The sequence below is a fragment of the Lithobates pipiens genome, unplaced genomic scaffold (assembly GCF_037356315.1).
Source record: "Lithobates pipiens isolate NorthernLeopardFrog02 unplaced genomic scaffold, aLitPip1_a1.2 Scaffold_18, whole genome shotgun sequence".
In the NCBI taxonomy this organism is placed as follows: Eukaryota; Metazoa; Chordata; class Amphibia; order Anura; family Ranidae; genus Lithobates; species Lithobates pipiens.
In genome coordinates this window covers 464,445,920-464,459,894 of record NW_027507758.1, presented here as the reverse complement: position 1 = coordinate 464,459,894, position 13,975 = coordinate 464,445,920, and the positions used below count along the sequence as shown (strand labels likewise).

The window sequence follows — 13,975 nt, the reverse complement described above, 5'->3', positions numbered from 1 at the left end:
AGGTGGACAATCTGTCAAATAAATGTTATGTACACACACAGATGTTAAAATTTAGTTCTTTATTCACATCTAGTCATCAGGCAGATAATAGCTATTGTTCAAATGGTCAACATTAGACTCATCATCATTCAAATCAAATTGGAAGACAGAAGGTAGAAACGCAACATAGCGGAATCCAGCCACTATATAGAAAGGTAAAGATATGGCTTCAGCTTGAACTCCTCCTGGCTATGCTCCTCTAGTGCAAAGCCAGGAGTTCAGGCTGAAGCCATATCTTTACCTTTCTATATAGTGGCTGGGTTCCAGTGTGCAGTGGTTCTACCTTCTGTCTTCTGACCTGTTTTAGCTAGCCTGGATGAGCTTGTTTGAACATCGACACCTAAACTGTGCTTTGGACTGCAGAGGGAAGTTTTGCAGTGCTCAATGTTTTTGTATATGGATCATTACACTAAAGCAAAATAAATGTACATAAACATATAGAACATATAATCCCACTGAACACATCCCTCACCCTCAAAAACCCCTCCACGGCATATTATACCCAGAGTTTACTCAAGGGAATACAATAATGTGGGTACTTCCTGTGATTGAGAGTACAGAAATATAGTGTTCACAAAGATAAGCTGTCGGAGGGTTCTTGTTCTCAACGTGTTTCGCTTCTTCAAGTGAGGGGTATTCTACAATCAAAATAGAAAAAAACAGAATAAATATCTCAATAGAACAATAGAAATATATATAAATAGGAACATAAAAAGAGATAGTCTGCAACTCCTTGCTTGCTCTTAAAAATCTTAAGAAATTATTGGTTCTCCATAAAAGACACTGTATCTAGACAGTAGATCTCTTTTAAGGAGAACCAATACATTTTGAAGATTTTTAAGAGCAAGCAAGGAGTTGCGGACTCTGTATTTTCACTATTGCTATTACAGCTGTGTAACTGCCCTTCTGCACCCAGCAGCTCTGGACGATCCCCTCATCTTATTGGATTGTAGCACCTCACCTCTACTTTACTACATACAGTGGGTAAAATAAGTATTGAACAATTCACAATTTTTCTAGGTAAATATATTTCTAAAGGTGCTATTGACATAAAATTTTCACTGCATGTTGCATAAATAAATTTACCGATTTAGATTTGCCGATGTAGTTTCCAAATAGACTTTGGCACATTTAAACCTGGCAACCATGTGAAACCCCAAATAAATCCACTTGAGGTGCTCCAATAAGGGAAGAGAGGGAACTAAGATGATAAATATACTGCAACCTTGTTGCAGGATGACAATGTGAAAAACCTATACATCAAAATATAAGAAATATGTATGTGTGGATAGTAAGATTGATTAATTATTGTGTCCAAATGATCTAATGGGGTATAATAAAAAAATATATTAAATTAAGAAAATTAAGAAAATATTAAAATATAACATACATAATAAACATACCCTAGATGGTTTCTAAATTCTGATGGTATAATTCTGATCAAAAATGTATCTTACAGTATATGAGAAGCCCTCATATATATACAGTGCCTTGCGAAAGTATTCGCCCCCCTTGAACTTTTCAACCTTTTGCCACATTTCAGGCTTCAAACATAAAGATATAAAAACATTTTTTTTGTGAAGAATCACCAACAAGTGGGACACAATTGTGAAGTGGAACGAAATCTATTGGATTTTTGAAACTTTTTTAACTAATAAAAAAATGAAAAGTGGGGCATGCAAAATTATTCGGCCCCCTTTGCGTTAATACTTTGTAGAGCCACCTTTTGCTGCGATTACAGCTGCAAGTCGCTTGGGGTATGTCTCTATCAGTTTTGCACATCGAGAGACTGAAATTCTTGCCCATTCTTCCTTGCAAAACAGCTCGAGCTCAGTGAGGTTGGATAGAGAGCGTTTGTGAACAGCAGTTTTCAGCTCATTCCACAGATTCTCGATTGGATTCAGGTCTGGACTTTGACTTGGCCATTCTAACACCTGGATACGTTTATTTGTGAACCATTCCTTTGTAGATTTTGCTGTATGTTTGGGATCATTGTCTTGTTGGAAGATAAATCTCCGTCCCAGTTTCAGGTCTTTTGCAGACTCCAACAGGTTTTCATCCAGAATGGTCCTGTATTTGGCTGCATCCATCTTCCCCTCAATTTTAACCATCTTCCCTGTCCCTGCTGAAGAAAAGCAGGCCCAAACCATGATGCTGCCACCACCATGTTTGACAGTGGGGATGGTGTGTTGAGGGTGATGAGCTGTGTTGCTTTTACGCCAAATATATCGTTTTGCATTGTGGGCAAAAAGTTCAATTTTGGTTTCATCTGACCAGAGCACCTTCTTCCACATGTTTGGTGTGTCTCCCAGGTGGCTTGTGGCAAACTTTAGACGAGACTTTTTATGGATATCTTTGAGAAATGGCTTTCTTCTTGCCACTCTTCCATAAAGGCCAGATTTGTGCAGTGTACGACTGATTGTTGTCCTATGGACAGACTCTCCCACCTCAGCTGTAGTTTTCTGCAGTTCATCCAGAGTGATCATGGGCCTCTTGGCTGCATCTCTGATCAGTCTTCTCCTTGTCTGAGCTGAAAGTTTAGAGGGATGGCCAGGTCTTGATAGATTTGCAGTGGTCTGATACTCCTTCCATTTCAAAATGATCGCTTGCACAGTACTCCTTGGGATGTTTAAAGCTTGGGAAATCTTTTTGTATCCAAATCCAGCTTTAAACTTCTCCACAACAGTATTACGGACCTGCCTGGTGTGTTCCTTGGTCTTCATGAGGCTCTCTGCGCTTTCAACAGAACCCTGAGACTATCACAGAGCAGGTGCATTTATACAGAGACTTGATTACACACAGGTGGATTCTATTTATCACCATCAGTCATTTAGGACAACATTGGATCATTCAGAGATCCTCGCTGAACTTCTGGAGTGAGTTTGCTGCACTGAAAGTAAAGGGGCTGAATAATTTTGCACGCACCACTTTTCAGTTTTTTATTTGCTAAAAAAGTTTCAATTATCCAATAGATTTCGTTCCACTTCACAATTGTGTCCCACTTGTTGGTGATTCTTTACAAAAAATTAAAATGTTATATCTTTATGTTTGAAGCCTGAAATGTGGCAAAAGGTTGAAAAGTTCAAGGGGGCGGAATACTTTCGCAAGGCACTGTATATATATATATATATATATATATATATATATATATATATATATATTAGGGTGGATCCTGCACCCAGAGTGTCTATGAAAACAAAATGTAGACAAAAGGTAATAAACTAGTATATAGTGACACTGAAATGACTTAATGCAGGGTTAGTAGGAGACACTCTTCTGGAGACACTCCACGTCTGACAACATGCACCACTGTGTGCCCTGAAAGGCATAAAGATTTTAGGCCTTTTAGGCCACACAGTGGTGCATTCTATTCTCTGTGATTTACCATTTATTGTTCACCCTGAGGTCTCCTGAGGAAGCATTCAGCTGTGACATGCGTTGGACCAAGTCTACACATCCCACAGATACAGAGCCTTCATACGTTGAAGACTGTTATTGTATGAAAAGCTTAGTACATTTAGGACAAGAATATTGTTGTATGCTGCCCAAATGCTTAGCAAACTCTGAGCAAATGCTTACTGCAGTGTGTGTACTGGACATGTACTGGCGCACAAGCTCCATAGTATTAGCTTGCACATTAAGTGGCACATGTGCACACTCAGCACTGGCATTGGTGCCAAACAGCCTATTTAACCACTTAACAACCGCCCTATAGCCGAATGACGGCTACAGGGCGGTTTCTTAACTCTGCTCGCGCGCCCCCTAGGGCGTGCACTCGGGAGCATCCGTGACCGCCGGGTCCACAGGACCCTCTGAGATCCCCAGCCATACCCAGCCATAGTCGGTGATACCCTGCAATACCCAGCCATAGACACCCCCCCTCCCGCCGCCCTCCGGTGCTTCTACTGACTCGCCAATACGATCAAATCCAGAATCATTTTTTTTTTTTTCAGGCTTCCCAGCTTAGAGGTGAGATGCGGGGTCTTATTGACCCCATATCTCACTGTAAAGAGGACCTGTCATGCCATATTCCTATTACAAGGGATGTTTACATTCCTTGTAATAGGAATAAAAGTGATCAAAAATGTATTTTTGGGGACAAAAAATGTCAAACTAAAATAAATAAAGTAAAATGAACAATACATTTTTTTTTTTTAAAGCTCCCCTGTCCCCATGTGCTCGCATGCAGAAGCGAACGCATACGTAAGTCCCGCCCACATATGAAAACGGTGTTCAAACCACACATGTGAGGTATCGCTGCGAACGTTAGAGTGAGAGCAATAATTCTAGCCCTAGACCTCCTCTGTAACTCAAAACATATAACCAGTAAAAAAAAATTAAATCGTCGCCTATGGGGATTTTTAAGTAGCGACGTTTGGCGCCATTCCACGAGCCTGTGCAATTTTGAAGAGTGACATGTTAGGTATCGATTTACTCGGTGTAACTTCATTTTTCACATTATGCAAAAATTGGGCTAACTTTACTGTGTGTGTTTTTTTTTTTTTGCACAAAACTGTTTTTTTTTTCAAAAAAAAGCATTCGAAAAATTGCTGCGCAAATACCGTGCGAGATAAAAAGCAACGACCACCATTGTATTCTCCAGGGTGTTTGCTAAAAAAACATATATAATGTTTTGGGATTCTATGTAATTTTCTAGCAAATAAATGATGATTTTTACATGTAGGAGAGAAATGTCAGAATTGTCCTGGATGCTAGAGAACGCCTGATGGCGCACCATGCATGTTGGGCCTCTGTATGTGGCCACACTGTGTAAAAGTCTCACACATGTGGTATCGCCGTACTCGGGAGAAATAGTAGAATGTGTTTTGGGGTGTAATTTGTGGTATGCATATGCTGTGTGTGAGAAATAAACTGATAATATGACAATTTTGTGAAAAAAAGTAAAAAAAAATCTTGATTTTGCAAAGAATTGTGGGAAAAAATGACAACTTCAAAAAACTCATCATGCCTCTTACTAAATACCTTGGAATGTCTTCTTTCCAAAAAGGGGTCATTTGGGGGGTATTTGTACTTTTCTGGCATGTTAGGGTCTCAAGAATTCAAATAGGCCGTCAGTACTTCAGGTGTGATCAATTTTCAGATATTGGCGCCATAGCTTGTGGACTCTATAACTTTCACAAAGACCAAATAATAACCACCAATTTGTACTTATTTTTACCAAAGATATGTAGTAGTATAAATTTTGGCCAAAATTTATGAAGAAAAAATTACTTATCTGCTAAATTTTATAACAGAAACAAAGAAAAATTCATTTTTTTACAGAATTTTCTGTATTTTTTCTTTTATAGCACAAAAAATAAAAAACCCAGCGGTGATTAAATACCACCAAAAGAAAGCTCCATTTGTGTGAAAAAAAGGACAAAAATTTCATATAGGTCCAGTGTTGCATGACTGAGTAATTGTCATTCAAAATGTGAGAGCACCGAAAGCTGAAAATTGGTCTGGTTATTAAGGGTGTTTAACCACTTCAGCCTCGGACCAATAAATACCTTAAGGACCAGAGGTCTTTTTGCAATTTCGCACTGCGCTGCTTTAACTGGTAATTGCGCGGTCATGCAATATTGCACCCAAACGAAATTTGCGTCCTTTTCTTCCCACAAATAGAGCTTTCTTTTGATGGTATTTGATTGCCTCTGCGATTTTTTTTTTTTGCGATATAAATGTTTTTGTTATAAGAAAAATCGAATAAACTAAATTTTAGTCATACATTGAGGGCAAAATTTATTCAGCCACATGTCTTTAGTAAAAAAAATGTCAATAAGCGAATATTTTTTGGTTTGCGCAAAAGTTATAGCGTCTACAAACTAGAGTACATTTTCTGGAATTTACACAGCTTTTAATTTATGACTGCCGATCTCATTTCTTGAGGTGCTAAAATGGCAGGGCAGTACAAATCCCCCCCAAATGACCCCATTTTGGAAAGTAGACACCCCAAGGAAATTGCTGATGGGTATGTTGAGCCCATTGAATATTTATTTTTTTTGTCCTAAGGGATTGAATAATGACAAAAAAAAAAAAAAAAAATTTTTTTTACAAAAAGTTGTCACTAAATGATATATTGCTCACACATGCCATGGTTATATGTGGAATTGCACCCCAAAATACATTCTGCTGCTTCTCCCGAATACGGGGATACCACATGTGTGGGACTTTTTGGGAGTCTAGTCGCGCACGGCACCCCGAAAACCAATCACCACCTTCAGGATTTCTAAGGGTGCAAATTTTTGATTTAACTCCTCACTACCTATCACAGTTTCGAAGGCCATAAAATGCCAAAATAGCACAAAACCCCCCCAAATGACCCCATTTTGGAAAGTAGACACCCCAAGCTATTTACTGAGAGGCATGTTGAGTCCATGGAATATTTTATATTTTGCCAAAAGTTGCGGGAATATTACAAACTTTTTTTTTTTTGCACAAAGTTGTCACTAAGTGATATATTGCTCACACATGCTATGGGCAGAAGTCAAATTACACCCCAAAATAAATTCTGCTGCTTCTCCCGAGTACGGGGATACCACATGTGGGGGACTTTTTGGGAGCCTAGCCACGTACGGGACCCCGAAAACCAAGCACTGCCTTCCGGATTTGAATATAAAATGCTATAAAAAACAAACTAACCAGAGTCACCCGTAACACTTATACGGTGATCAGTGGTGAAAGGGTTAACTAGGGGCAATCAGGTGGTTCAAATTTTTATTAGGTAGTATATGGGGGTCCCTGGCGCTATATAAAAACCTGACGGGGAACCTAAATAACTAACTGGCTAACCAGCGTCACCAGTGACACTTATACTGTGATCGCTGGTGAAAGGGGGTGAAAGGGTTAACTAGCAGCAATCAGGGGGTTAAAACCATTATTGGGTAGTATATCGGGGTACCTAGCGCTATAAAAACCTGGCGGTGAACCTAAAAAAATAACTAGCTACCTAGCGACACTAGCGACACTGATGCAGCGTTCAGAAAAATTATCGCTTAGTGACACTGGCAAAAGGGGGTGAAAGGGTTAACTAGCGGAAATCAGGGGGTTAAAACCATTATTGGGTAGTATATCGGGGTACCTAGCGCTATAAAAACCTGGCGGTGAACCTAAAAAAATAACTAGCTACCTAGCGACTGTAGCGACACTAATGCAGCGATCAGAAAAACGATCGCTTAGTGACACTGGCAAAAGGGGGTGAAAGGGTTAACTAGCGGCAATCAGGGGGTTAAAAACATTATTGGGTAGTATATCGGGGTACCTAGCGATATAAAAACCTGGCGGTGAACCTAAAAAAATAACTAGCTACCTAGCGACACATGCAGCGATCAGAAAAATGATCGCTTAGTGACACTGGCAAAAGGGGGTGAAAGGGTTAACTAGCGGCAATCAGGGGGTTAAAAACATTATTGGGTAGTATATCGGGGTACCTAGCGCTATAAAAACCTGGCGGTGAACCTAAAAAAATAACTAGCTACCTAGCGACTGTAGCGACACTAATGCAGCGATCAGAAAAACGATCGCTTAGTGACACTGGCAAAAGGGGGTGAAAGGGTTAACTAGCGGCAATCAGGGGGTTAAAAACATTATTGGGTAGTATATCGGGGTACCTAGCGATATAAAAACCTGGCGGTGAACCTAAAAAAATAACTAGCTACCTAGCGACACTAGCGACACATGCAGCGATCAGAAAAATGATCGCTTAGTGACACTGGCAAAAGGGGGTGAAAGGGTTAACTCTAGGGGCAATCAGGGGGTTAAATCTTTATTGGGGGTGATAGGGGGCTACCCTGGACCTAACACTAACTGTCCTGACAGTTTTTACTGTCACAACTGACACTGAATGCATTGATCAGTAAAGAAATGATCAATGCAATCAGTGACACTGTGACTGGGGGGGGAGGGGGGGCGGGGGGGGGATCGGGGGGCGATCGGGGGGGGGGTCGGGGGGGGTTTGTGTGCCTGTGTGTACCTACATGTCAGTGTAGTGTTGGTGCACACTTACTTTTACTGTTCTCCTCGTAGTCCGGTCAAAAAGACCGCCCCGAGGAGAATGACATCACTTCCTCCTTCCTGTGTAAACAATACACAGGGGAGGAAGCTTCTCATTGGCCAGGAGCGATCCAGAGGGGGTGGCCGAAAACCAATGGCCATCCCCTCATCACGGAGCGCTCCTGGACCGAATCGGACCGCCGTAACCAGCGGGAGGGGGTCCGATCGGACCCCCTACCCGCTGGAAGGCAATCACGTAGATGTACGTGATTATGCCTGCCTGTGCCATTGTGCTGACGTACAATGGCAATACGGCGGTCCTCAAGTGGTTAAAGAGGAAGTAAACCCTTACAAACCACTTTGACCTACAGGTAAGCCTAGATTAAGGCTTACCTGTAGGTCCAAGAAATATCTCCTAAACCTATATGGTTTAGGAGATATTTGCCCGAAAACGGGCACCGCTGTCTACGGCGCATGCGCCGTAGACAGCGGCGCGCAGGCGCACTAAACGCGGCAGTTCCAAGAATGGAGCTGCCGCATTTGTCGACTCCCGTGCGCATGCGCGGGAGTGACGTCATCGCGGCTTTGCCGAATGACAGCGGCGGAGCTGCGAGACGCCACTCCCGTGCGCATGCGCGGGAGTGACGTCATTGCGGCTTCGCCGCTGTCATTCGGCAGAGCTGCGAGACGCCACAAGCAAGATGGATGCGGCGGACTACAGGGGACAGCGGCGACTTCGCTGGCTCCTGTGTCAGGTAAGTGACACATAATGGGCTACTATGCGATGCATAGTAGTCCATTATGCTTTACCTTTGCAGGGAAAAAAAGAGGAAGTAAACTCATCAGGGTTTACTTCCTCTTTAAGTGCCCAGTGGTCAAGTGGTTAAAGTGGATTGTGACATGAACAGATTGCTGTGTGGTTCTTAGCTAGTTCCTGTTTTACATGCGCTCCAACCTTCTGTATTGGCCTTCCTATGCATGACCTAGCTTACCCCGACCTCTGATCTCTGGATTCCTGCCTACCTGTTGTGACCTCGGCTTGTACTCTGACTCTGCTCCTTCCTTACTTTCCTTTACCCCACTGTCCTGCTGTGTACTGATCACAGCTTGTATTCTCATTCTGCCTCTGTCTGATGTTCCTGTACCTTGTTGCCTGGCTGTTGATGAACTTTTGGCGTGTGTCCTGGCTACACTCCTTTCTACTGATCAAGTGCCACCATGTCCCAGTCTCTGGTCCCTATGTGGTGATCTGGTGATCTATCCTACTACACCAGCCCTCGTGCCGCTCTGTGCCCTCACACCACATTTACCTTGTGCAAAGTGCATTATTAATAGATAGTTGTTTCTGTTCTGTTATAGCTAGCATTTACAGGGTGAGATTCATGCCCTTTCTGGGGTATCATCAGGCATTCTATTGATCGTTTTCGGAACGATGATTTCTGTACTCTGATACAGCAACAAATGCCGAAAAACTAAATTGGAAACAAATAAAGAATGACAAAAAAAAATTAAAAACAAAACTCAAAACAAAAAAGCTACATATTCCTCTTAAGAGCAAATAAACGATAAAAGAAAATCACATCAAGACACATTAAATGTGTATCCTGCAAAACATATATGATACATGGCAGACAGTGCGATTTATTACATCAAGTGAATATATTGACAATAAAACTAAAACAAAATAAAGTCAAAAGGATAACTGATGTCCCACACAGAATTGAGACCTCCTAGAATTCTTGACTGCAAATGAAAGATCAAAAACTCTGCGTTTGCAAAGCAATCTAAATACATCTACCCCTCCTAGGAGCAATTACCTTCTCTATGCCCTGTATTCTACCAAAAATGCCTACTATTGCTTCACAGTTTAACCATGCCACAGTGCTGGTCTTTTCCTCTACATCACTTTGCCTTTAAAGCCACTACCCCTTTAACATTACTTTCCCTTGTGAAAAAATCTGAAAACCAAAGTGAAGTTTAGAGCACTAATTAAAGTGCTGTAACACATCTTGAACATGGATTTGTGCTATAACACAGTTAACCCGCATTTGTCCCTTTTCCCCCAAAATCTAGGCTCTTCTGAAAGAAGCAAAATTATGAATTATTTTTGCCTCACACATGCATGTGTACAGCTCTATCTGTCCTATTTTAAAATCAATGAAGAACAATGCTAGATGGTTGGGGAGTGGCAAAAATGTCGCCAAACCGCCAGAGCAGTTAAGAATGGCAGTAAAGCACATGTACTGTATATGCTTGTGAGCAGGGCCGTCTTTACTATTGATTGGGCCCTGGGAAAAAAAAATTCTTGGGCCCACCCCCCCCCCATGCACATTGTCTCTCCACCCCAACATTCGAAAAAACAAAACACACGTAAACTTATGTATTGCATTGTATTGTAACTGTACTGTCTGCCCTCATGTTGTAAAGCACTGCACAAACTGTTGGCGTTATATAAATCCCGAATAATAATAAGAAGAATGATGGTGGAATAGATAGAGAAGTCCAGGATGATGGGTGGGGGGGGAGATAGCGGAGTCCAAGATGATGGGGGGATAGGGGAGTCCAGGATGATTGGGGGAGGGAAGAGATGGGGGAGTTCAAGACGATGGGGGGAAGGGGGAGATAGGAGTCCAGGATGACACACAGGGATTGGGGGGGGGTGTACTGTGAGGTGTTTGTATCATACAGGGCAGAGAAAAAAATCAGCACAAGGGGCAGTACTTGCATATCCTCCCCCCTCCCCCAAAGTAACCATCTATTGGTCACTTCTGTACATCAATTTGCTTACCTCTGCTCCCTCATCTACAGCTCACCTCTGTACCCCCCCATGTCCACCTCAGTACCCCCGTCCCCCTCTGTACATCCCCATATCAACCTTTGTACCCCTGTCCACCTCTCGGTTCATCTATGTAACCCCCTCCACCTCTGTACCCCCATGTCCACCTCTGTACCCCCCATGTCCACTTCTGTACCCCCCGTCCCAATCTGTACACCCCCATGTCAACCTTTGTACCCCCGTCCACCTCTCGGTTCATCAATGTAACCCCCTCCACCTCTGTACCCCCATTTCCATCTCTGTACCCCCCCATGTCCACCTCTGTATCTCCTTCACCTCTGTACCCCCCCCATGTCCACCTCTGTACCCCCCTATGTCCACCTCTGTATCTCCTTCACCTCTGTACCCCCCCATGTCCACCTCTGTACCTCCTCCACCTCTGTACCCCCCATGTCCACCTCTGTACCTCCTCCACCTCTGTACTCCCCCATATCCACCTCTGTACCTCCTCCAGCTCTGTACCCCCCCATGTCCACCTCTGTACCCCCCTGTCCCCCTCTGTACATCCCCATGTCAACCTTTGTACCCCGTCCACCTCTCGGTTCATCTATGTAACCCCCTCCACCTCTGTACCCCCATGTCCACCTCTGTACCCCCATGTCCACCTCTGTACCCCCGTCCACCTCTGTACCCCCCATGTCCACCTCTGTACCCCTGTCCCCCTCTGTACATCCCCATGTCAACCTTTGTACCCCCATCCACTTCTCGGTTCATCTATGTAACCCCCTCCACCTCTGTACCCCCATTTCCATCTCTGTACCCCCCATGTCCACCTCTGTACCCCCCATGTCCACCTCTGTATCTCCTTCACCTCTGTACCCCCCCATGTCCACCTCTGTACCTCCTCCACCTCTGTACCCCCCCATGTCCACCTCTGTACCCCCCCATGTCCACCTCTGTACCTCCTCCACCTCTGTACCCCCCATGTCCACCTCTGTACCTCCTCCACCTCTGTACCTCCTCCACCTCTGAACCCCCCCATGTCCACCTCTGTACCTCCTCCACCTCTGTACCCCCGTCCACCTCTGTACCCCCCATGTCCACCTCTGTACATCCCCATGTCAACCTTTGTACCCCCGTCCACCTCTCGGTTCATCTATGTAACCCCCTCCACCTCTGTACCCCCATTTCCATCTCTGTACCCCTACATGTCCACCTCTGTACCCCCCCATGTCCACCTCTGTACCCCCCATGTCCACCTCTGTACAGCCCCATGTCAACCTTTGTACCCCCGTCCACCTCTCGGTTCATCTATGTAACCCCCTCCACCTCTGTACCCCCCATTTCCATCTCTGTACCCCTACATGTCCACCTCTGTACCTCCCATGTCCACCTCTGTACCCCCCATGTCCACCTCTGTATCTCCTTCACCTCTGTACCCCCCCATGTCTACCTCTGTATCTCCTTCACCTCTGTACCCCCCCATGTCCACCTCTGTATCTCCTTCACCTCTGTACCCCCCCATGTCCACCTCTGTACCTCCTCCACCTCTGTACCCCCCATGTCCACCTCTGTACCTCCTCCACCTCTGTACTCCCCATGTCCACCTCTGTACCTCCTCCACCTCTGTACTCCCCATGTCCACCTCTGTACCTCCTCCACCTCTGTACCACCCCATGTCCACCTCTGTACCTCCTCCACCTCTGTACCGCCCCATGTCCACCTCTGTACCACCCCATGTCCACCTCTGTAGCGCCCCATGTTCACCTCTGTACCTCCTCCACCTTTGTACTCCCCCATGTCCACCTCTCACTTCTGCACCCCCCTCCCCCATGTCCACCCCTGTACCAGCAATTCTCTGCAGTCTGCACTTGCACTTACCTGATCACTCGGCGGTGCAACACAGTCTCCGGAGTCCGCTTATCAGACCCAGCACACAGCCAGAAAACTTCACTCGGCTGTGTGCTACACAGGTCTGGCAGGCGGGGTGGAGGCGGGAGGAACACAGAGCGCTGCTCTGTCACTGATTCGGGCCCGCAGCTCCTGATAGAGGGAGAAGCGGGACGAGCGGGCTCAAACACATGAAACCCGCAGCTGTCCCGCTCTCCTGTATAATAAATATGGGCAGAACTTGGGAGAGTTCCGCGCGCGCGCGCGCGGGGGGGGGGGGGGGGTTGGTTGAAATCGGCTGCACGCGCTACTCCAGGAAAAATGCGGGAATCGCAGGGCTTAAGTGGCAGCTTGCTTTGGGCCCCCCAGCAATGACAGGGCCCAGGGCAGCTGCCCCTTTTGCCCTGCGTTAAAGACGGCCCTGCTTGTGAGGAGAATGGAGCCTGGGGAGAGGTCAGGCACAGTGGCAGGGGAGGCCTGCAGGTGTATTACAGGAACTGCAGAGGTGAATCTGGAGGACAGCGCTCAGGACAGAAATTCAAGAGATACTGGGAGCTATACAGGTACTCAGTGCTGCTGTTGCTGACAATTGCTGGAAGCCTTCCAGGACCATGTGGCTGCAGATCTGTGCTGTAGGGGTAAGCTACTGCAAGACTTTGCTGCTGAGCCACATGGAAGCTACCCAGAGAAATACCCAGAGAGAGCTACTGATGACATTTTGCGGTCAGACCATGTGGCTGCTGCGCTGCATCTGGGGAGCTGCTACTGTCTAGGGCTACCAAAGAGTAAGCTGTTGTTTCAATGTTTCAAATGTTCAAGTTCTCCTGCTGTTTCAGTTTTCAGTTGTGTAATATTGGGAGACTGCTACATTAGGACTACTGAGCCTTTGTCCATTGCTGGCTCGAGAGGAGGGACCCCTTGCACCACTTGTCTGGCTTAAGAAGGACTGTCACAAACAAAGGGGCCACCTGGGTCTTGTTTGAATGTATGTCAACTGAGTGCTCCACCAAAAGGGTTAGGGCCACAATGCTGACAGGTCTGCATTACAATTACTTTGTCCCACTGACCAGTGGAGTTGAGCTAGTTAGAGTCTCTGCATTTGAGACAGATCTGACAGATGCCAGTCTGTTTTCAATCTGTATGTGGTGGAACTGTTATATCTGGAAGTTGTTTATTAAGTCTGCTTAATCAATTTCTTTAGGAGGGCTTTTAGCTTTTCAATAAAAGACTTTGAAACTGTTTCCATGTGTGTTAGTATCACTTCAGTCCAGGTCCAGG

General features: G+C 44.9%; 1 long non-coding RNA gene across 1 annotated transcript; it reads right to left on the bottom strand.

The window, feature by feature from the left end:
• Nucleotides 1-299: 299 nt before the first annotated feature.
• On the bottom strand, nucleotides 300-12,794 carry LOC143990211 (uncharacterized). Its single transcript, XR_013277219.1, has 3 exons — nucleotides 12,689-12,794; nucleotides 9,342-9,503; nucleotides 300-677 (listed from the first exon to the last, which is right to left on the bottom strand). It is a non-coding gene; the product is annotated as an uncharacterized LOC143990211 (long non-coding RNA).
• Between the last annotated feature and the right edge of the window lie 1,181 nt (nucleotides 12,795-13,975).